This window comes from Panthera pardus, unplaced genomic scaffold, assembly GCF_024362965.1.
Source record: "Panthera pardus isolate Hobbes unplaced genomic scaffold, ASM2436296v1 HiC_scaffold_13, whole genome shotgun sequence".
In the NCBI taxonomy this organism is placed as follows: domain Eukaryota; kingdom Metazoa; phylum Chordata; class Mammalia; order Carnivora; family Felidae; genus Panthera; species Panthera pardus.
In genome coordinates, this window is record NW_026526688.1 from 3705413 (window position 1) to 3727670 (window position 22258).

Genomic DNA, 22258 nt, shown 5'->3' on the forward strand with positions numbered 1-22258 from the left:
CACAAAGAGCCTGCCCCTCAGTATGCACATACTTGATTCAGAAGTTAATTTTAACTTGAATAACTGAGCTCTCTCGACCTAGGGGGCACAGCCAACTTATACATAAAGCATTTATGGTGTGAGTTATTTTTAACTTACACCCAATCAGCCAGCCTGCTGCATAATAGGAGTATTGGATTTTAGTCTGCAAGGAAATTGGAGCTATTCTCCTGAGAATAAAGGCACAAACATGGGCAGTAGCCATGGGTGTGGCCCATGGTGTCATCAGGGACTCTTCACGCTGCCATTGTGTCATATTGCCTGGCATTCGTAATGAAGATTCTGACACAATATACGACCCTGAAGTGTCTTTAAGTCTTCGATAATGTCAAGTCAGATTGTAATATGGTTGGCTTCATTCTGCTGGTTATGTGTAACCCATGTTAATTTATTGCAAGCTGATAATTCAGCAAAAATGCCACATTCTCTGAATGTGGATATAGATACCATTCTTTGAATAGGATGTAAAATATCCTGTATTATGCAGTAGGTTAAGAGATTGACACCAGCTGAGGAGAAGCTATCACTTTCTAAGCAGGTCTCTATGAAATCAGAGATTTTTAAGTAGAAGATGCTGTCATGGCTGTTACCATTATTATATTATAAACAGCAAAAAATAAAGATTAGTGTTAAATATACCCGGCAGTGTACGTGATTCACAGGCTAATACAATACTATTACTAATTAAATGCTTACTATGTGTCCGGCACTAGGCTAAGTATCGTCAAAACAGTGTCTCACTTAATGCCATAGAAACTGCAGATATTCAGGAGTGTTATTCCCATTTCACGGATAAAGAAACAGAGTGGAGAAGATTCGCCGGTGCTGGGCATACAGCCAGCAGGGAAGGAGGCAGGGACGGAGCCCCAGTCCTGCTGGCTCAGCAGCCCTGGCCGTTCTTGATGGTGTTACTCTTCTGAAACTGAAAGGTAAACAAGGTTCCCAAAGAGGCAGAACTGATTCCAAAACAAGGGTGAAGTTCCCAGGACACCTCACAGGCCAGGAGAGTGGGAAAGGACTGTTGTAGGGCCAGTCGACAGGGAGCCCGTTTTTACAACCTCAAAGAGAGCGAAGGCATGCAGTGCTTGACCTCTCAAGGCTGTGCAGGCAGGAAACGGAAACAGGCCAGAATCCTAAGGGTTAAGAAAGTCTACACAGAAGGTTCTCGACGCCCGGGGGGATGCAGGCGTGCCGAAGACGCCCGTCTTTCTGTAACTTGGGAGATACCTTCTGCCGCGAACCGCCTCGTGGAAGACACACCGCCGCCTCTCCTCGCGGCCTGCCCGGGGTCTGTCCCAGCGCGGTGTTCTCCACGGGCTTCTGCAGCGGGCTCCCTTCTCCCCCCACCAAGGCGCAAGGACGGACCGCTGCCTCCGGCCACCACAGGACCCATGGCACAGCCTCGACCTGGCCTGGGTCTGGCTCCCTCACTCCTCGGGGAAATGACACCATTCGACACGTCTTTGTATATACACCGTACCCTTGCCTGTATCCCCCAGACGTACTCGATAAAGGTCGGTTCGGGGTGCTATTTTCTTTGGTTTCTCTGTTCAAATGAAGACTTGGGCGGAAAGACCACGAAGCCAAGAGGAGGTGGTGCCATGGCCTCAACGTCTGTATGTCCACAAATTGACATGTCGAAGCCCTAAGCTCCAGCGTGATTTGGAGGTGCAGCAGGGTTGGATGAGGTCACGAGGATGCGGCCCGTATTGGGATTAGTGTCCCCACAAGAAGACGGACAGGCCACAGCCCTCTCACCTCACTGCCTGGGGAGATGGTGACAAGGCTGCCACCCAAGTCAAGAAGAGAGACAGCCCTTGCCAGGAACTGAATCTGCCAGCGCCTTGATGTAGGATTTCCCTGCCGGCAGAACAGTAAGAAATGAACGCCTGTTGCTTAAGCCACCAGTTGACGGTGCTTTATTAAAGCGGCCCAAGCTGTCTAAGACAGCAGTGTTTTCGCATTTGGCTGGTCTAACGCGACCTTTCGTGACGTGAGCCTGTTCTCTCTCAGTGACCCGTCGCTGGAAGTAAAGTCGTGGACCGTTATTCCCTCAGGCCCACTGCCTGCCAACTTCCCTAAATAGAGTAATCATCTGCCCCCCCTCTGACTTCAGTATTTTATCACTGGTGACAAATATAGACATAAGGAATATTCATTTGATTAGCACCTGTATCTCTTAATATATTTATATATTCTGATATATCTTGAGAAACCAGGAAGTAAATTAGGTTTGAGCTCTAAAAAAAAGTTTGTCTGGATGATTTTGAATGCTTGTTTTCACACATTCACGATGACACATTTCACTTTCCCTTTTGCCTTAGCTACACCTGAAATAACTCATTTATTTCCTTCTGCTAGATTTTCTAGTGTTTTCCTCCTTTATCCACACTGCATTATGTATTGAAAATAAACAGCAGCTGCAGAGTCAGAGGATGATGCTTTGATCCTTGGCCCGAAGCACTTACCAGCTATGTTACCCTGGGGCAAGTCAGTTAACTTAATGTTCTTTCCTGAAGGGTTAGGTCTGTGAGGCAGGTTTGTTGTTAGAATAGATAAAAACCAACACTCTACCCGACACGCTTGGCACATCCTAGGCACTCAATATATGCTAACGTTAGCCATACAGAAGTTATTTCATTTTATATTACATCAAATTTCATAAAGTGTTTGCAAAACTTTTATCTCAGAAGCCCATGTATTTAAACATATACTAATGGGACAAACACCCCCCCATCCCCCCCAAATAACTCACATCATGCACTATGTAGGGAATCTGCTTCCTGAGGAGGTTGGGTCAGGTCACGAGTTGTGGGATTAGGTACCTATACTTGGGGATGGTACATTAATCAAAATCAATATCCTAAAGGTGAGAATACATTTCCATCAACCGTGAGATAACCAAAATGGGTACATAAATGCCATACAAATAAACAAAAGAAAATCACTCTTTAAAAGTGTAAGATTAACGGTGTGCATCTAATATTTCTCCCCCAGAAAAGTTATCTTTTAAGCTAATTATTCATGTAATAAAGAGACTTAGTAATCATCTAGGGCTTTTTTCGAGGGATTCTTGCAAAGATACACAATTATGTACCCCCCCCCCCCCGACACACACACCCTGCCCAAGACCAGTGTAAAACAAATAAAAACTGTCAAGGACCCTATAATAGGAGTTGGAGGGCAGAGGCCACTGCACCCATCTGAGCTCCAGCCAAGACCCAGGAGAAGGAAGTTCAGGCACTGCCCCAGCGTCACCATGGCAACCAGGCTCAGGAAGTAGCAGCAGATGCTTTGGAGATGCCCCTGACTAAAGCAAGCTGGAGACTGTTGGGCCACCTCTGCTTAGAAACATCTTCCCAAGCGGAACCTCGTGCTGTTTACACAAAAGGGATTCTATCACCTGGGGGTCTGGGGGCCAGGCCGGGGAACATCCACCTGTGTGTTGTGGAAGTCTGTCCTAATAAAAACAGCACTGATCTTTGTCAAACTGAAATGTGAACCTTTATTAATATATGCATATTTCTTAAACTAGCGGATCATGCAAAACTCAGTATTTCCATTAAATTCTCTCAAAACAACCTTGCTTTATCCAATCCCTTATTATTTTAAAACTTTTTAACTACATTTATTTTTGAGAGAGAAAGAGAGAGCACAAGTGGGGGAGAGGCAGAGAGAGAGGGAGACCCAGAATCCGAAGCAGGCTCCAGGCTCCCAGCTGTCAGCACAGAGCCCGATGCGGGGGTGGGGGGGGGGGGGGTGAGCTCGAACTTGTGAACCGTGAGATCGTGACCCGAGCTGAAGTAGGATGCTTAACGCACTGAGCCACCCAGGTGCTCCTCCAATCCCTTATTTTTATGCCATCATCAAACGGCATCTCCCCAAACAACTCTCTATGGGACCAAAAAAGAGGGAATGGATTGGAGAGACAGGAAAGTTGGATCAATACATCAAATAAAACTCTCCACTGGGTGTGTACCTCTTTGTGAAGCACTTTGTGACCATTTAACGCTGGTGACCCAGGGGACGAACCTGTGTCCCTGGTGAGGAAGGACCAGCGCAGACAGACCTCTTTCATTTTGTCCCACAACCAATCTTCCACAAAACCACCAATAAGCTGTTTCTTCTGGGCACCCTGTCGTCACGGCTTCTCTGCTAAAGCAATTACACACAATGGTGTGAAACTATCTGCCTAAGGGGAATTCAGAATTATAACCCCACCATTTCTGGAGCAGCGCCACATGCGCTCTCAGCACTCTCCCACACTGGGGGCACTTGGGCGCCGTGGTGAGGGATTAGTTTTAGTGGGGAAAAAATGAAACGGCTTTAAAGCACTTTTCTGAGTATGATTTTTGTGCCTGGTCTTTCTTCTACTGAAAACATTTCCATATTCTTTCAATTTAATTCCTGTAATTATTTTGTGAAGTTATCATCCCTTTTCCACGTGAAGGAGTTGAGACAAAGCAGTTCAACGATTTGCCAGAGTCCTTGCAACTAGTGGTTTCGATTCAAACCTGGGTCTTCAGATTTCGAGTTCACGGCTCCCCAGTAAAAGCGTATCGGCTTTGTTTTACCTCGTTATCAAAATATTTGGCCAGAATTTTTAAGACATAAGGGATATTCATGAACTTTAGGCTAGTAGTCTTGGCTCTATTTAATGTTATTATTTACTTAAAATGTGTCTCAGAATATTCAGTTTTAGAAAATTTGGGATGATGTGAAGTTCTTGGTTGATGTGGAGGAAAAGCACGACCTAAACTCATGAGAACATGTTTGAATTAACAGATTAACACCAAATGGATAAAGTTTTCTCTATTTTAATTTAATGACGGCTTGTTCTAAATATGGAAAATCAGCAACTTCAAGTATTTTTTCATCTGAATTATTCTTTGGTACTTAACATTCCTATTTATATGCAGATTTTGGGATTTGTCTTTGCTTGCCAATGATGTGCACACATTTTATCTTCTTTACGTGCCATCCAAGTCAGACTGCATTCTCCTATCCCTGTACCTTGTTCTCCTGGGAACCCAACTTGGGATAATAATACAGAAGGTAAAATCGTCATCACATTACTGCAGCTAGGCAGAGTCACCCTTATTCTGAACGCCACAGATAATATTCCAAATGCTGTAGTATTTCCATCAAAGCAGGTATTATATTCACCATTTCTACGTACGTTATGCAGTTCTAAATTTTCTATTTGAATTTGTAGCATTATGGAGAAGAACATGGCCACATTTTACCCCTTAAGCTGTCTCTGGAATAAAGTGCAGCAATAAGTTCATTTTGGAACCAACATTTCAAGATTCAGACAAGCTCCACTTAGAACGGTCAACATATGGTCGACCTCCATACTGTTTTATGGAGGTTCCTCAAGACAATTAAGAATACAACCATATGATTAGACAATCCCATTCTGAGTATACATCCAAGGGAAACGGCATCACTATCTAAAGAGGTATCTGCACTCCGATGTTCGCTGCAGTCCTACTTACAAAAGCCAAGAAACAGAAACAACCCGCGTGTCCGTCAATGGACACGTGGACAAAGAAGCTGGGGTTTATATTTACAGTGGAATATCACTCAGCCATGAGTAAGAAGGAGATCCTACCACTCGCAACAACATGGACGGACCTCAAGGGCATTATGCTTGAGTGAAACCAGTCAGACAGAGAAAGAAAACTACGGTACAGTTTCACTTATACAGGGAAACTAAAACAGCTGAACTCCTAGAACAGAGCGGAATGATGATCACCAGGGAAAAGGGGTGGGGGAAACAGTCCCTGAAAGACTGGGTCAGAAGGTGCAAACCTTCAGCTATAAGATGAACAGGTTCTGGGAAGCTAATGTATGAAATGGATAGTTAACAGTACTGGATTATATTCTTGAAAATTGCTAAGAAAATAGATCTTAAATGTTCTCACCATTCTCCCCCACAAAAAAAAAAAGGTAATTATGTGAGGTGACGAAGGCATTAACTATAACCTTATTATAGTAATTATTTCACAATATATACATGTATCAACATAAAGATTAACATAATTTAAGCCTACTTCTTGAAGTAAAAAATAAGAGATATATTGACTATATATCAATTTGCTGGTTTCATTATAGAAAAATAATGGTGGACTTTGGGAATCACTATTTTGATTCTACTGTTTTGGAGTAAAACATTGATATAATCAGATCCTGACTTGGAAAAGTGAATCCATTAATCCTTTTTTTTTCTTTTTTCCCAAAAGAATGGCTACAAAACAAAGTTGCCTTAGGGCTAACTTCATGCACTATGTTTAATTTAAGGACTCAGCAGCGTAATTGTTTTTTTGACTGTAGAAATTCCTTAGAACTGTTCTACATATCATCAAATCATCACGTGATGCTAAGCTTGGGCTGTCTGTAAAATCAGAGTATGGCTCATCCATCGAGTTCTTGGCATCACGGATAACGCCAGCAGTCTGGGGTACACGCTGAGAAGGTGCCATTGAAAGATCTGTCGTTCACAGGCAGCAGCGTGACCTCAGGGAAGGACCTCAAGACATCTAAGCTTGTTTTCACTTTTGCAAAATAGAGAAGTGAAACCACATAAATCAGAGGATCAGCTTCGGGCTTCCTTCCTTCCATGCGTTGATCTAGCCAGACATTCCTGAACAAGTGCCTGTTCCATATCCACACAGAAGTTCATTTAAACATACGAGGCCATGAAGGATACAGTGAAATGGCGGCGGGGATAACGAGTGATGCTGAAGCACGTTACAGAATCCAGCATAAAATACCCAGTCCGCATCCAATAAATACAGGATCCTACACAAATGTAAAGCCATGACCATAAATGTGACATAATCCTGCTTCTCTCCTTGAATCACCTCTGGTGCAGTGTAGGGGACCTTACATCCAGGAAAGGTCCCAATTTAGAGCTGGTGTTATGGACAGCACCGGTTTGGACAAGAAAGTATGCGGTTACCCCATGTATGACAGGAGAAAGGAAACAGCCACCTGTTCGTAGACTGGATAAGACCATCTATATCTTTATCATTTCAGTGTAGGGCGAACAGGGGAGCCATACCTAAAAGGAAATCCACTCTATTTCTAATTTAAGGCCATGAAGCTGACCTTTAAAAGAGTATGAAAGTACAGTCGTTAATGAGAAATCTATACGAAAAATAACTCTTCTCAATTTTATTTTCTCCATTTTCTTGCAGATCTTCTCAGTGGAAATGCTGTTTTTCTTCTACTTTGAATAAACCGGTCTCTGAGGTGAGTCCAGCCAGTACAGAGCACCGTTTATAGTTTGCTCTGAAAGCTACAGGCCAGTGACTGCCTGTGCCCTGTTTCCCTAATTAATGGCTGACGGTCATTGGAAACAAGCAGCTCTCTTGAAGACACTGGGACCCTGAGTTATGGCAAAGTTCTACGTGTAAAAATAATTAATCTTTGCTTCACTAAAATCTCTCAAGAGAAGAAAAGACAGTGTGGGGGTCGTGTCCATAACTGTCCTCCACGGTCAGGACTGAGTGTCCCTCACCAAGGTGCTGAGCAAACAGCTTTCAGCAATTCCCCACCTTCTCTCTCTTCTTCCTCTTCCACCTGTTTTCTTTGATTATCTGAATTTAAAGACTTCTCCCTTCTAAATATGAAAAAATTTAGGATCAAATTTTAGTGATTTCTTTGCTCAGTGCTGCTGCTTCTTTTTGCTTACAAAGATGTTCAGTGCGTTCAGGCCATTGAACACTGAGTTTGTTTGAACTGTTTTGAAGTATTTCAATACCTTGTATTTAGATACAACTAAAGTACATAAGAGTGCTGGACACAAACTGGCCAGAATAAATTTGTGTTGCATGAATGGTGAATGGACACAATAACACATTTTTATCCAAAATTACAAATACTGCCTCTCTTATTTTGAAATGGAATATAACAAAATATAAAGCACCAATTTTAAATGTGGTAAGTCTCAAAAAAATCTTTTATAAATGCCAGTAGGAAATTTAGTCATCTAGTGATCCCTATGAAAACGGGATAATGTACTTTGTAGAAGTGCTTGGCACACAGATATTAGACCTTGCATCTGCTAAGTGAATTTGGAGCCTGGTTCCTTCACATAAAAGGCAATAATAATTACTGTTCAGAAGGATAATAAAAACTATTTTTTCTAATACGTGTAAAACTTTCTTACACGTGCCTAATAAATATTAGTAACCATCTATAATTATCATATACAAAGTGAGAGATGTTGGGGAAAAAAGACCCCAGGGCAGGGGGTACCTGGGTGGCTCAGTTGGCTGAGTGTCCGACTTCAGCTCAGGTTATGATCTCACGGTTGTGAGTTCGAACTCTGCATCAGGCTCTCTCTACTCTTAGTACAAAGCCCACTTCAGATCCTCTGTCCCCTTCTCTCTCTGCTCCCCTCCTCCCTCTCTCTCTCTCTCTCTCTCTCAAAAAAATAAAAATAAATAAACATTTAGCACTTTATTTTTTTTAAGTTTATTTATTTTGAGAGAGAGTGCACACACGCACATGAGCCTAGGAGGGGCAGAGAGAGACAGGGAGAGATAGAATCCGAAGCAGGCTCTACACCATCAACACAGAGCCCCCATGTAGGGTTCGAACTCACAAACTGTGACATCATGATCTGAGCCGAGGTCAGACACTTAACTGACTGAGCCACCCAGGCGCCCCTGAAAAAAATAAACGTTTTTTTAAAAGCCCACTTGGAAAAAAACATATAAATTCTAGACTGTTCAGTGAATTGAAATTTAGTGTCACTCCTACAAGATGTCCCTAGGTCCAGACTTCTCAATTTAAGGAACAGACTTATATTTTAAGCATTCTGGGTGAAACTGTAGCATGGTACAGATTCTGACATGCTATAAAAATGGAGATTACTATAAAGCTATAGTAATCAAGACAGCTCCATACTGGCCAAACTGACAGATAAAATGGAACAGAACAGAGAGCCCCAAGACAGACCTACAAATATAGTCAACTGATTTCTGTTTGACAAAGGAGCAGAGGCAATTCAATGCAGAAAAGACAGACCTTTCAGCAGACGGTGCTCAACAACTAGATGTACACACGGAAAACGCTGAATCTAAACACAGATCCCACATCCTTTGCAAAAATTAACTCAACATGGATTACAGACCTAAATGTAATATGCAAAAGTATACAATGCCCAGAAGGCAATAGGAGAAAATCTAAGAGACCTTGCATCTTGCAATGACTTTTTAAATGCAACAGTATTGGTATGATCTATTAAAAAAGTTGAGAAGGTGGACTTTATAAAAGTTAAAAACTTCTGCCCTGTGATACGTTAAAAGAATTAGAAGGCGAGCCACAGATGGGAGGATAATATTTGCAAAATATATATCTGATGAAGAACTTTTATTCAAAATATACAAAGACTCTTAAAACTCAACAATAAGAAAACAGACAAACCAATTAAAATGAGCAAAAACCCTGGACTGGCATCTCACCAAAGATACACAGGTGGCAAACAAGCATAGGAAAAGACACTCCAAGAAAATGTCAATTAAACAACGAGATACTATTATGTGCCCATTACAACGAGCAACATGCAGAATGCCCATAACACCAAATACTAATGAGGATGTACAGTAACAAGAACTCTCGTTCACTGTTGGGAATGCAAAATGGCACAGCCATTGTGGAAGACATTTGGGCGGTATCTTACAAAACCAAGCATATTCTAAGATCCAGCAACCACACTCCTCAGTATTTACCCAAAGGAGTTGAAAACATGTCCACACAGAAACCTGCATGTGGATTTTGGTAGCAACTTTATTCATAACTGCTAAAACTTGGAAGGAAAGAAGACGTCCTTCAAAAGATGATGGATAAACTGTAGTCGTTTCAGACAAGAGAATGTTATTCAGCACTAAAAACAAATGAGCCATCAAGCCATGAAAAGACAGGGGCAAAACTTCCATGTTACCAAGTGAAATGAGACAATTTGAAAAGGCTACTTACTGTATGATTTCAACTATATGACATTCTGGAAAGGTAAAAATATAACGAGTAAAAGGACCAGTGTTTTTCAGGGGTTAGTGGGGAGAGGATAAACAAGTGGAGAACAGGAGTTTTTATGGCAATGAAACTATTCTGTATGAACTATAGTGGTGGCTACTTGACATTGTCATTATTCAGATATGTAGCATACACAACACCAAGAGTAAACTGTACTGTCAACTATGGACTTGGGGGGGGGGGCGCCTGGTGGCTCAGTCGGTTGGGTATCCGACTTCGGCTCAGGTCATGATCTCACAGTCTGTGAGTTCAAGCCCTGTGTCGGGCTCTGTGCTGATAGCTCACAGCCTGGAGCCTGCTTCAGATTCTGTGTCTCCCTCCCTCTCTCTCTGCCCCTCCCCTGCTCATGCTCTGTCTCTATCTCAAAAATAAAAAAATAAAAAAATAAAAAAAACTATGGACTTGGGTTGATAATGAGGTGCCATGTTGATTTGTAAGTTATAACAAAAGTACTGCTCCAGAGAGGGCTGGTAATGATGGAAGAGGTTGCATGTGTGTTTGGGGGTAGGTGGGGGTGCGTTGACAGGGGAACTCTCTGTACTTTTCCACACAATTGTTCCATCACCTAAAACTTTCCTTAAATAACTGTTTATTAATTACAAAATGACAACCAAGGAAAACAACACCAAAGAAAAAGTAAACAAATATAGAGATTAGCAATGCAGATGTAAACAGAAACGCATGTCAGCTCATAAGAGAATCTTCACTAATACTGTTTATTTATTTCAATTAGCTCCTTTCTAAATAGCATAACTAAACTTGAAGTTAGCTCCCAAACTGAGTTTTAAAAATATAATGTGAAGGGGATTTTTATTCAAGTTGTTCTAAAACTGCTTATTGGTCCAAAAGCAAAATAAAAAGAGACAGGAACGAAATAAACAAAAGGCTAAGGGTATAATTCTTGTGATACTGAAAATATCAACCATGTGAAACAGTCTCTGAACTAAAGCCCTCCTTTAAAAATTTGTGAAGGGCACTGGAAAAACTAAGAAGAAGAGTACAGATGTAGGAGAGAAAAAGAGATTAAAATTCCTAAGCAGGCATGCACAGTAATCAGATACAGAGTGTAGACGTTTGAGATCCTGATTTACACAAACCACAGATTAAAGATAATGGGGGGGGCGCCTGGGTGGCTCAGTTGGCTAAGTGTCTGACTTCAGGTCACGTCATGACCTTGCAGTTTGTGAATTTGAGCCCTGCGTTGGGCTCCGTGCTGACAGCTCAGAGCCTGGAACCTGCTTCAGATTCTGTGTCTCCCTCTCTCTTTGCCCCTCCCCCACTCATGCTCTGTCTGTGTCTCTCTCTCTGTCTCTGTCTGTCTCTCTCTCTCTCTCAAAAATAAATAAATATTTTAAAAAATTTAAAAAGATAAATTGGGACAACTCTGAAGAAATATACATATTAAGAAATTAATAAATTCAATTTTGTTTGGTGTTTTAAAAGTGTACTATCCTCATGCTTTATATAAAAGGCATGCCAGACTGTCTATGTATCTACCTATCTACACACTTCTATATGTTAACTATTTACAAATAAAATAATGTGATGTCTGGTATTTGCTTTAAGATACCTGGAGGGGGGAGGGGGGACTGTGAGAAAGTGAACAGATAAAATACAAATGACGGAATGGAGAACACAGCGGTTCTCTTTACAGCTCTCTCCACTCTTCTGTGTATTTACAATTATCCACAGTAAATAGGTTAGTGTTAAATAATCCAATGAGCGAAATACTATCAATTTAAAAAGTGTTATCTCACCTTAATTGTGGACCATACACTATGCGTTAATATCATATGGTGCATTTTAAGGACCATCTTAGTAAAAATGTGACTAATATAACCATTCCTAACCCACCCATACAATGAGAAAATAACAACAAACAACTCCACACTCCGGTTTAAACTGTAGGATCTGTGCTCCGACATGATTTTGGGGCACATGTCATGAGTTTCTGGGAGCTGTAGACCTTCCCTCCCCCTTCCATGCCTCTTTACTCCTTCACGATTATCCTTAAGTCAACCACAGATTTTTTTTTAATTTTTTTAACGTTTACTCATTTTTTGAGAGACAGAGAGCACGAGTGGGGGAGGGGCAGACACAGAGGGAGACAGAATCCAAACTGTCAGCACACAGCCTGACGCGGGGCTCGAACACATACACCGTGAGATCATGACCCGAGCTGAAGTCAGGCACTTAACCGACTGAGCCGCCCGGGCACCCCAGCCAATCACAGAACGTTTTAAGTTCAGTGCCAGAGAGGTAAAACTAGCCAAAGAGTAAGACCCCCCAAAATGATCTGGTTAACTCTTGCATTGCCCTTCCCACATATTACACTAGCTTATGCCATTTGAAATGCCAGCATCTCCTTTGGATAAAACATTTAGGAAAAAAGTGTATGGCAAGACATTAGAAGTAGTTATAGATTGTTTCTTCCAGATGGCCAAGCATTGTGCCCTCACTTTATACCATTTCACTTTTCTTCTCAGAAAGAAGCCATTTCCCACTGAATATCTCCCTCACATCCAGTGGAGGATAGTTCATCCCAGAGGGCCAATGACATGAAGTGTCTCTGGCACAGTCACTACCCACTCACTGCAGGAACAATAATTCCTCATCAATCAGCTAAAAAAAAGAAAAGAAATCCCGGGATCCCTAAAAGAGATTATTTGCTCCAGCATTTTACACGGATAAAATTAAATAAGGTTGCAAATAATCAAAATGAGCAATTAAATAATAAGGATGCTATAATATTTCAACGCCAAGTACTAATGTACTATACATAATATTTTAGTGTAGTGGGAAGGAGGGTAAGTAGAGTTCTTGCATTAGGAAACATACACTAATGTAAACTTAAAACACAAACCTCAAATTTGCTAGGCTTGGATGAAACATTCAAGAACACCTTTCTACAGCCTGTGGACAGACTGTTACAGTGGTGATTAGGGGTTTTCCACTAGGGACCCCGCACAGTGACTGTCTGAATCAGGTCAGGGATGCCTTCCGAACAGGCTGTCAGTAACCACACACCCAAACTAACCAACATTTGCAAGCTTTGAGATTAGCCAGATTTGATTCAAGGTCATCCCTGTGATAACATCACTGCTAATCTCAACATGGATTTTATTTGCCTACTTTCTGTTGAGAGGTGAGTGGAGCTGTGTGAAAGCAAACTGGGAATCACAGACAGCCAGAAGCTCATCTCACCTGGGCCGCGGCTTATGCCGACGGACCTTTACCATGCTTTCTTATTACATGATGCAGTTCAATTCAAAAAAAAAAATCTAAAATAGCCCTATTTTTATTTTGCAAACTACGTATTTTGAGGCCATTAAGTAGGTGATTTACTCACATACAAAAATTTTTAAAAATAAATATCACATCCCTTTTAAAAAAGGGGGGAGGGGGCACCTGGGTGGCTCAGTCAGTTAAGCATCTGACTCTTGATTTCTTTCACCCCAGGTCACGATTTCATGGTTGGTGAGTTCAAGCCCCCGTCAGGCTCTGTGCTGACAGCATGGATCCTGCTTGGGATTCTCTCTCTCTCCCTTTCTGTGCTCCTCCCCCTCTTGTGTGCACAGGTTTTCTCTCTCTCTCTGTCTCTCTCTCTCTCTCTCTGTCTCTCTCTCTCAATATATAAACTTAAATAAAAACCTTAAAAAAACTAAATAAATATCACACCCAAATAAAACAGAAATCAGACACATTATGTGTGTGTGCGTGTATGTGTGTGTGTGCATGTGGGGGGGTGTGCATGGGGAGGGTGCCGAGGGCTGAGGCTCAGTATCTCGACACCTCTGTGACTTCTCTTCTGGATCACACATGGGAACATCACTTATCACATCTGTTTCAATAGAGAGAAGGTTAGGAACTTACGGTGTGTAGTTTATAATTTCCCAGGGCATTTCAAAATTGGTATTTCAAAGTAAAATGTTCGTGATCTACTCGGATGAAGTTGAGAGTAGAAACACTTCTATATGGTAAGCACGAACAGTGCCCACAGTGTGGTTTCTGTCCTAAGAAACACAAATAGAATCTACAGGTATGGTCACCAAGTGCCCACTGTATCAGGCACTGGGCTAAGTGTTTTATATGAAGAGTGATAAATGGTCAAAATGGTCTAACAAGGCAAGTACTATCATCACTATTTCAAAAATGAAAAAATTAGCTCAACTTTATCTTATTTGTAATAATTCCTCTTGGTTTAAGAAATATACGAGGCAGTTTTGTGATAAAACAACAAACGACATGACAGAGTATGTAACTTGAACACGGTTGCGAAGAATCTGAATCTGTAACTTGCGTGGCTTCAGGACCCAGCACGTTCCCCTTGAAGGTGCGTTCTGAGGTCACCTTTCATTCATCCCTCCTCCGCTTCTCCGGCATGGCCGTGGCCACCCAGGCCCTGAGCTGGGTGCCGGGACCCAGGCGCACTCACTAACAAGTCGATCGCTACCTGTGGATGGCCAGGCTCCATCCAGATCAGACCTCCCACCGACTTCGCAATTCACTCCGTTAAGAGTCTCTTAGACATCCGGCGGCTCCTGCTGTAGCTACTTACTGCTGTGAACACTGCGCTAAGTTGTTTCTTCTCGCTTCCGATGTTTACACCCTTCATGTCTCAGTGCCCTGGGGCACACCCCTTCACACCCTGCCCATGCTGTCTGCCTTGCACCGGTGGGATTTCTGTGATCTCTGCCACTTCCAGGCCACCATGTCCCCAAAGAAAGGGGTTCAGGTAAAATGCTCTTTATGGGCTTGTCAGCTCCAACGTCCCGCATTTGACCCAGAGCCACCTGACATTACTTGAATAAACATTTCAGAGAATGAACTCTCCCGAGGAAAACCTGGAAAGTCTGACTCATGGCCCATATGCCTCCCCTGGTAGGATATTTTCAGGCCTGCACACCTGAATGTGCATCACAAAAATACTGCTGCAGGATAGAGAGGTGCTCCTTCGGAAACTTGAAGACTCTCATGTGCTTTGGCCTTTATTTCTTAAAGATATGTGACCCCATGTGCCATGTGAGCACTTGAATTTGCCTTCTTTAAAACACCAAAGCTGATATTAATGCTGATCTAATCTAAAGAAGGTTTACAATATTAAAATTCTTCTCTGGGAGCAAGTATCCATTTATTGTATACAGAGACTATGGCAGATAGACGACAGAGAGCTAGGTATCAGTAGATACACATGGTAACCTAGTCCAGTCCACATACTGTGCTGAGTAAACTCGCCCGGTCGATAAATCAGTACTATTGACCAAACGTTTATTCCATGACAGGCATCACACGTTCTGGGCAGACAAGCGAGCACAAGCTAAGGCCTCTTATCAAGGAGCTTCTATTCTAGGAGAAACAAAAACACAAATGGATAAATATCTCTCATTACTGACAGACTCTAGACAAGTGATAAGACAGGGTGAAGAGGAGGACCGTTTTTCTTACATCTGTGAGGTGGGCTAACTTAGCTAGGGTGTTGAGTGAGAGAGTGGTGGAGGACAGGATGCTATTGTCAGCTGGATGAGAAGGCAGCTACACGAAGATCCATTCATTCACTCGCTCGCCCAATGTACATCCCCTGAGTCTCCACCACGTCTCCGGTACCATCCTAGTGGGAGCGTTAACATTAAAATGCATCAAAATGTATGTATGTGTACAAACATAGCACACACATATATACATATAGGTATATATACACATACACATAACATACATATGTATGTATAATTACTAAATAATGACCAGAGGTAAAAAACTAAAACTGGAAGGGGATTGGAGGCGGAGGGAGAAAGTGTGTGTGTGTGTGTGTGTGTGTGTGTGTGTGTGTGCACGCGCGCACATGCGCCAGTGCACGTGGGGGCTCAGAGACCTGGATGAACGTGAGCACGGATAAGGTACGAACGTTCACGACCGAGAAGGGGCCCAGACCCAGGGCGGAGGTGGGGGCTCTGCCGCCTCAGGCGGTGATGCTGCCACTGCTCCCGGACAGGCTGTGTGAGGCTGGCCGGGGGCGGAGGCGTGGAGGGCTCCCGGTGGAACACCCCGGGAGCGGGTGCGTGCGCAGGGCACATGTCGGGAACACAGCGGCACGCGTGTGTCTGGGATTGAAGCGGAGGTCCAGACAGAGCCTGCAATCACGGAGTCGGCGGCAGAGATGGAAGAAAGGTCCCACGGGGTGGATGTCGCCCCTGGCCGCCCCTGAGGAATGACACACGGGAAGAGCAGGCTGTGGGTCGAACGGGCTCGTGCCAAGTGCCGGGTGCGCTGCAAGTTCAACACAAGTCGAGGCGCGGCAGAGGGGGAAGACGAACAAATGCGTTTGGAATGCAGGGAGCACAGCACAGACCCTAGGACCAGGTCTCAGAGCCTTTGCAGGCTACACGCAAAGTGCCGATCTCTCTGCGCCCGAGGGAACTGGTAGCCCTGAGCAGCACGCTACCTGGCCATCTTGGGGGGTGTCGAGAGGGGCAGAGAAGACGCCGTGTCACGTCAGTTTTACAGGATGATCTGGAACTTATTCAAAGAGGAGAAAGGGAAGTTTGGAGAGCAGAGGGGGCCAAGGCAGAAAGGATACTCATAACAGACTAATCAGCACGGAAAAAGGCACGTGGCCTTGTATGGGAATGTGCATGCGTGTGCGTGTGGGTGTACATGTGTGATTGTTGCCAAGGTGGAGACAATGATATTGGAGAAGCAGAGAGGGCCTTTAGGACATTGTCAAAAAAAAAACAGTCGTCTTATAGATGCAACAAACCTTTGAAGACTTTCAAATACAAGCAAGATCTTAATTATAGTGCTATAATGCAGGACTAGCAACTTAATGTCCTTTATCGAAAACACTTAATGCCCAAAAACAAATGCTGAGTAACAAAAAATAAAAAAGGATTGCTCAAATTGTCTAGTATGCTCAGCCTCATTTTAACAAAGCACATTCCACCTAAGCCTTTTAATACAGTGAGGTTAATATAAAAACCAAGAAAAACACAAGTCTGGCTTTATATTATTCTAATTAGAACTTACAGACACAGAGGATAACATTAGTAGCATGTCTGTTTATTTGGTTTTGTTACCAGATTAAAAAAAATATATTATTTTGAAGGATGATAATCCTGGAGAAAAATGTTTGTATACTTTACAAGAACATCCAAAACAGAGACTTTAGTTTGTTTGTTTGTTTCACTTACAAAACAAATGAAAGCCAGAAATGAAGTTATTCATTCAACTAAAGCAAGTGTTAGCAAGCCACTGTGATGCAAAAAGCAGGCAATGAAAAACAAAAATTGGGTCAAAATCTGCCATAAATAATTTTTGTGTGACTGAACATAAGGAAAATGGCCCTTTGGTGGTGGGTGGGATAGATGGTATCTACACCCTATTCTGAGCACATGCAACATGGCCGGCTGCAGGTGGATTACAGCCCAATCAGCAAACGCTTCATTTTCCAATAGGATTCTTTTTACATTTCACAGAAATTACAACTGTAATCATTACAGTTACCTAATGCATTTGATAGTCTTCTAACTCTATTCTACCTCTTTGCAGATGAGTCAGTCCTTCTGAGAAGTACGCAGAGCTGTAACTAACACTCTTCCCAATGTCAGAAACCTACAAAGGTTTGTGGAACATTTATGCATGCATTTGCGCAAGAAAAAAAGCTGCAAAGATTTTCTTGGGGCTGGGGGTGTATGGAAAATTTCTTACGTGCTAATTACCAAACTTGAATGTTTACTTGAAGCTGAGGTTTTCCCAGGTACATAATGAAAGTATCTTGTTTGGATGTCACATGGCTTATTCAGTTTTATATGCCTTTCAGTTTGACAGATGAAACTATAAAATAGGTGATTTAAATAAGCAAACTGAATTCCCTGCAACCATTCTAATAATAATTGCAGCACACAATGCTTACAAAATATGGTTCATTCTGTCTGCAAAACACTTTACTAATTACCCAGTTTGTTAATCTTAGCTTATCTCCTTGATTTGCCATGTATTTTCACATATGTATCTTAAAACACAACTTATTTTCCTTCTCTGGCATAAACGTCCACTTAGCACATCTCTCCATATGCTGTTTCTTTATAAAAATAATGTAAATGCACTGAATTCTAGGGATATGATCAAGTAAGCATTACATCAAGAAATATAATAATTTGCTGCGATTAAATTACCTGATTTACTTCAATTACTGTGATGATTACTTGGGATGGATTTGTAACAAAAGAAAATTGGTGAACACTTCTGAAGTCAATATATCATCGCTACATTTCTTTGATGACTTATAGTAAGGCTATTCCATTTTGCAGGCAAGACAGCAGAGTAAGGGGAAAAAATCGTCCATTTCAAACCTAAGTATATACGGTCAAACTAGAAGTAAAAGATAGGACATTTTGAAAAAAAATCAGTAAGAATTTGTAAAATATATTTTACTCTTTATTATTTGAAGTAAGTTTTATTTCCATAACTTAAATTCCCTTATTTTAAGATTATTATAATTCCTTTGAATCCCCATGAAAATATCCAATCAATTGTGGGATTACGAATGAGGACATTTCATCAGTTTCTTGGCCTTCTATGTATAGGTCATTTAAGCTGCAGGATTTACTACTGCAAGCAGCCTGAAAGACCCAACAGGTCATGGGGTTCTGGGGATGGGGCCTCACACCTTTTCTATTCAGGGCAGCCACCTGCCCGCTATTCTTGTCCATGCTATGTGTGTCTGCAGAAACCAGAAGTTACTTTATTTATTTTTTTGACAGAAATCTATCAGCTAAAACTTAGAGAAGGAGAGGGACAGAGACAGAGACTGGTTCTACAAAAGGCCCTTTGAAGACAGAAAAATATGAAAACATTTGGGAGAAAATATTTGCAAACTGCATTTTTAACGAAGGATGAGCATGTCAAATATATAACAAACCCTCAAAACTCAACAAGAAAAACAAACAAACAACCAAAACAATCCAAACAGAAAGTGGGTGAACTATGTGGGCTAACATGTCACTGGAGAAGGTGCCCAGATGGCAGATGAGCACGCGAAGTGATCTCCAACATCATGGGCCACTAAGGAAATGCAAATTAAGACCATAATGAGATATCACTGCCTACTTCTCAGAATGGCCAATTTTGTTGTTGTTGTTGTTGTTGTTGTTGTTGTTGTTAGTCCTAACACCGAGTGCTGCTGAGGCTGCTGGGAAATGGATTCACACATGCACTGCTTGTGAGGGTGTAAAACGATACAGGTGCTCCGGAAATAGGTCTGGCAATTTCTCATAAATCAATACATGCAAATATCACATGCATACAGGTCATGTATGACCCAGCAATTACATTTCTTGGCACTTATCCAAGAGACATAAAAACACGTGTTCATGCAAAAGCCATTCTTAGCATCTTGTTCCTAAAAGCCCCAAATCAGAAAGACACCCAACATCCTTCAACGACACAAAGGAGGAACAACCCAGGGTACAGGAAAGCCATGGGACACCACATGGCAAGAAAAAGGAGCAAACTTTACATACAAACACTTGGGTGGATGGCAAGGAAGTTGTGCTAGTGGCACATGCCGGTCACAAATGGTTACCCGCTTCACGGCTCCATGAACAAGACACCCTTGAAACAGCAAGGTGGATATTTCAAGATACCCTTGAAAAGACAGCTGGAGAATAGACGTGTGCTGTTCACAGGGAGTTCTGTACCGTGATTGCGGTTGCCCCAAGAACCCACAGACGTGATACGAGTGCACGGAGCTGTGCAAGCACACACGCGTGTGCGCACACACACACACACACGTGAACTGGTGAAATCGAATCAGTTCTGTGGACTGTCCCAAAGTCACTGGGCCCACTGTGCTACTGCGTTCCAGACAGGGGAGATGTTACCATTCAGGACAACAGTGAAGGTACAAGCGCTCCTTGCAGACTTTATTGCAAGTTCCTGGGAATCTATAATTATTCCAAAACAAGCAGTCAAAAAGAGAGACCGGCAACAAGTAAAATGTTGCAAAGGCACTGTAGGGCACATGACCGGTGTTCGAGGCTTTGGAGGATCACCTGTGATACGGGCAGGGCATGAGTTCGCCGGAGCGAATCTGAATGTGCCCATGTCTTCCCAACAGGCTTTCCCTGAATCACTGAAGAAAGGTGGGTGTTTCTACTTCTCCATCAATCTACACACATGCGGTACCTATGCTGCTTCTTGTATTTTCCATGTTACCGAACATGCTAATCGCCTTCCTTAAAATTAACATAAATTATCGGCATAATCACCGCTTGGTCAACATCAGTTCATTTATCTAAATTTCTCATTCAGCGAGGCAAAGTTACCAAGTCTGGGCAAAGTGATTTCTCCCCAAAAACTGGAAGTCCATTGTAATGTTATGATTCTGTAATGTCATACACACTCAAAGGACTTAATCTGAAAATATTTTCAGTTTCCTCCTGGCACCTTCAAAATGTGATTTAAATAAAATGATGGGGCTTCAGGGATGTGTATTTCTTTTTTTTTTTTTTTTTTTTTCTGAATTCCCCTTGATGTTCTGAGAACCTGATTTTTAGCTCCAGCTCTTGTCTTTACCGTGAGGCTAATTAATTTAACTCACGGACTCAGTTTCCTCATGTGTAAAATGGAGGGCTTTCACTGAATTCATAAAGGAGTCACCATGATTAATTATCTTCCTCTTTAGTTTCTGATGGAAGTTACTCACTAGCAAACATTCCATCATGTAAGGTAATTTAATGCCATCAGAAAGGCGATTCTTTCTAACTGCTGCTGGAATTATTTTAACTGTACTGACACCCAAACACCAATAATCCCACAAGGCTCCAGAGCCTTACGGTTCTTCGGCACTCCGTTCTCATCCAATTATTTTGGAAGGTTAAGTTGCTTTATAAAGTTTGATGAAAACACAAACCCAACATGTGATATTCTGGGCTTCTGAAAAAACAAGTGACGGAAATGCTACGATGTATCCCGTCCTGTCAGAGCTGCAGCCACCTGCCAGCTCTCTCAAACAAAATAATGCATTCTCCAGTCGCTTTGCAAAGTGAGTTTTTTTCCCTTTAGTTAATCAATTATGCTCCATAATTGTACGCTGAAGTCACTGAAAAAGCATTTTACTTCCTATTAGGGTTACAGTACCATTTAACTGTCTCTGATCCAATCAAGCTGTATCTTATTTTACGTATTTTCATAGGTCCTTTCTTTTTCCTGGTTACTTAAGCAATTATCTGTGTAAGTGGTGTGTTAAATAATTGATGAGCCACCTTCTTCTCCTTCTAGTTACCAGTGACGCTGTTCCTACCCTGTTTCCAGACAGCACTCCCCTCTGCAGCCGGGGTTCCCACCGCACTTTGAAAGATATTTTAGTTCCTGCAGTGACAAAGGCCTATGTAGAAACTGCAAGCATAATTTACTTACCTGATTTATGAAGCAATTCATGAAATCTAGCGTATTCGTGCTACGTGGGGATTCGTGCTACATTTGTTAAGAAAACAAGGATCTTTCACAATTGCAAAACTCCCTCTTACCACGTTTTATGATAGAACACAGTAGATTGCGGCAATTATCCCTCGTGTTTTATTAAACCTTTATACAACTGTTAGAGGTTAATGGGGCTATTATTTTTCCTACTGTCAAAATCCGCTTCGAAGCAAGACCTAGAGCACTTAGTGCCGGAAACCCAGCACAGAGAAAGCAGGCATGGCTTTTTCTGTAGTGGGATTACAAATCACCGTAGTCTGCAACCATTCAAACAAATCACCCATTAATAATAGAGCACGAAGGTCCCCTAAAAACAAAGCCGGATGATGGGCAGGACGGCTGGCCATTTAATGATACGTGTAGTGACACTAACGACAGTATTGGGAAGCAAAGCATGCTTTTTTGGGGGGAATGGGTAAAGCAGATCATTTTAATTTTTGAAGACGATTCATGTGGGGGTGAACAGAACAACAACATATGCAGGTACTGGGCCAGATGAAAATTATTTCCGGAATAAAGTCTCAGGGGTGGAAACCACACAGCATCCTGACCAGCTGGATGATTCTGTTCCCCGGGTAGCCTTGCCTCGGAGGCGAATTAAGTGGGCTACTCAGGGTTATTCATCTCCTCACACACTCTCCTTCCGTTGCCCCTCCCTGCATCCCAGCCCCCTGCAGCTCTGAACCTGGGCGGGTAC

The 22258-nt window shown here is 42.3% G+C and overlaps 1 protein-coding gene and 1 long non-coding RNA gene across 6 annotated transcripts in view; one reads left to right on the forward strand and one right to left on the reverse strand.

Annotated features, from left to right (window-relative positions):
* CSMD1 (CUB and Sushi multiple domains 1) overlaps positions 1-22258 on the reverse strand; it is a 2004702-nt gene that overhangs the window by 645433 nt on the left and 1337011 nt on the right. The window lies entirely within an intron of this gene.
* Positions 394-19703, forward strand: LOC109254260 (uncharacterized). Its single transcript, XR_002074729.2, has 4 exons — positions 394-577; positions 7242-7296; positions 17629-17699; positions 18843-19703. It is a non-coding gene; the product is annotated as an uncharacterized LOC109254260 (long non-coding RNA).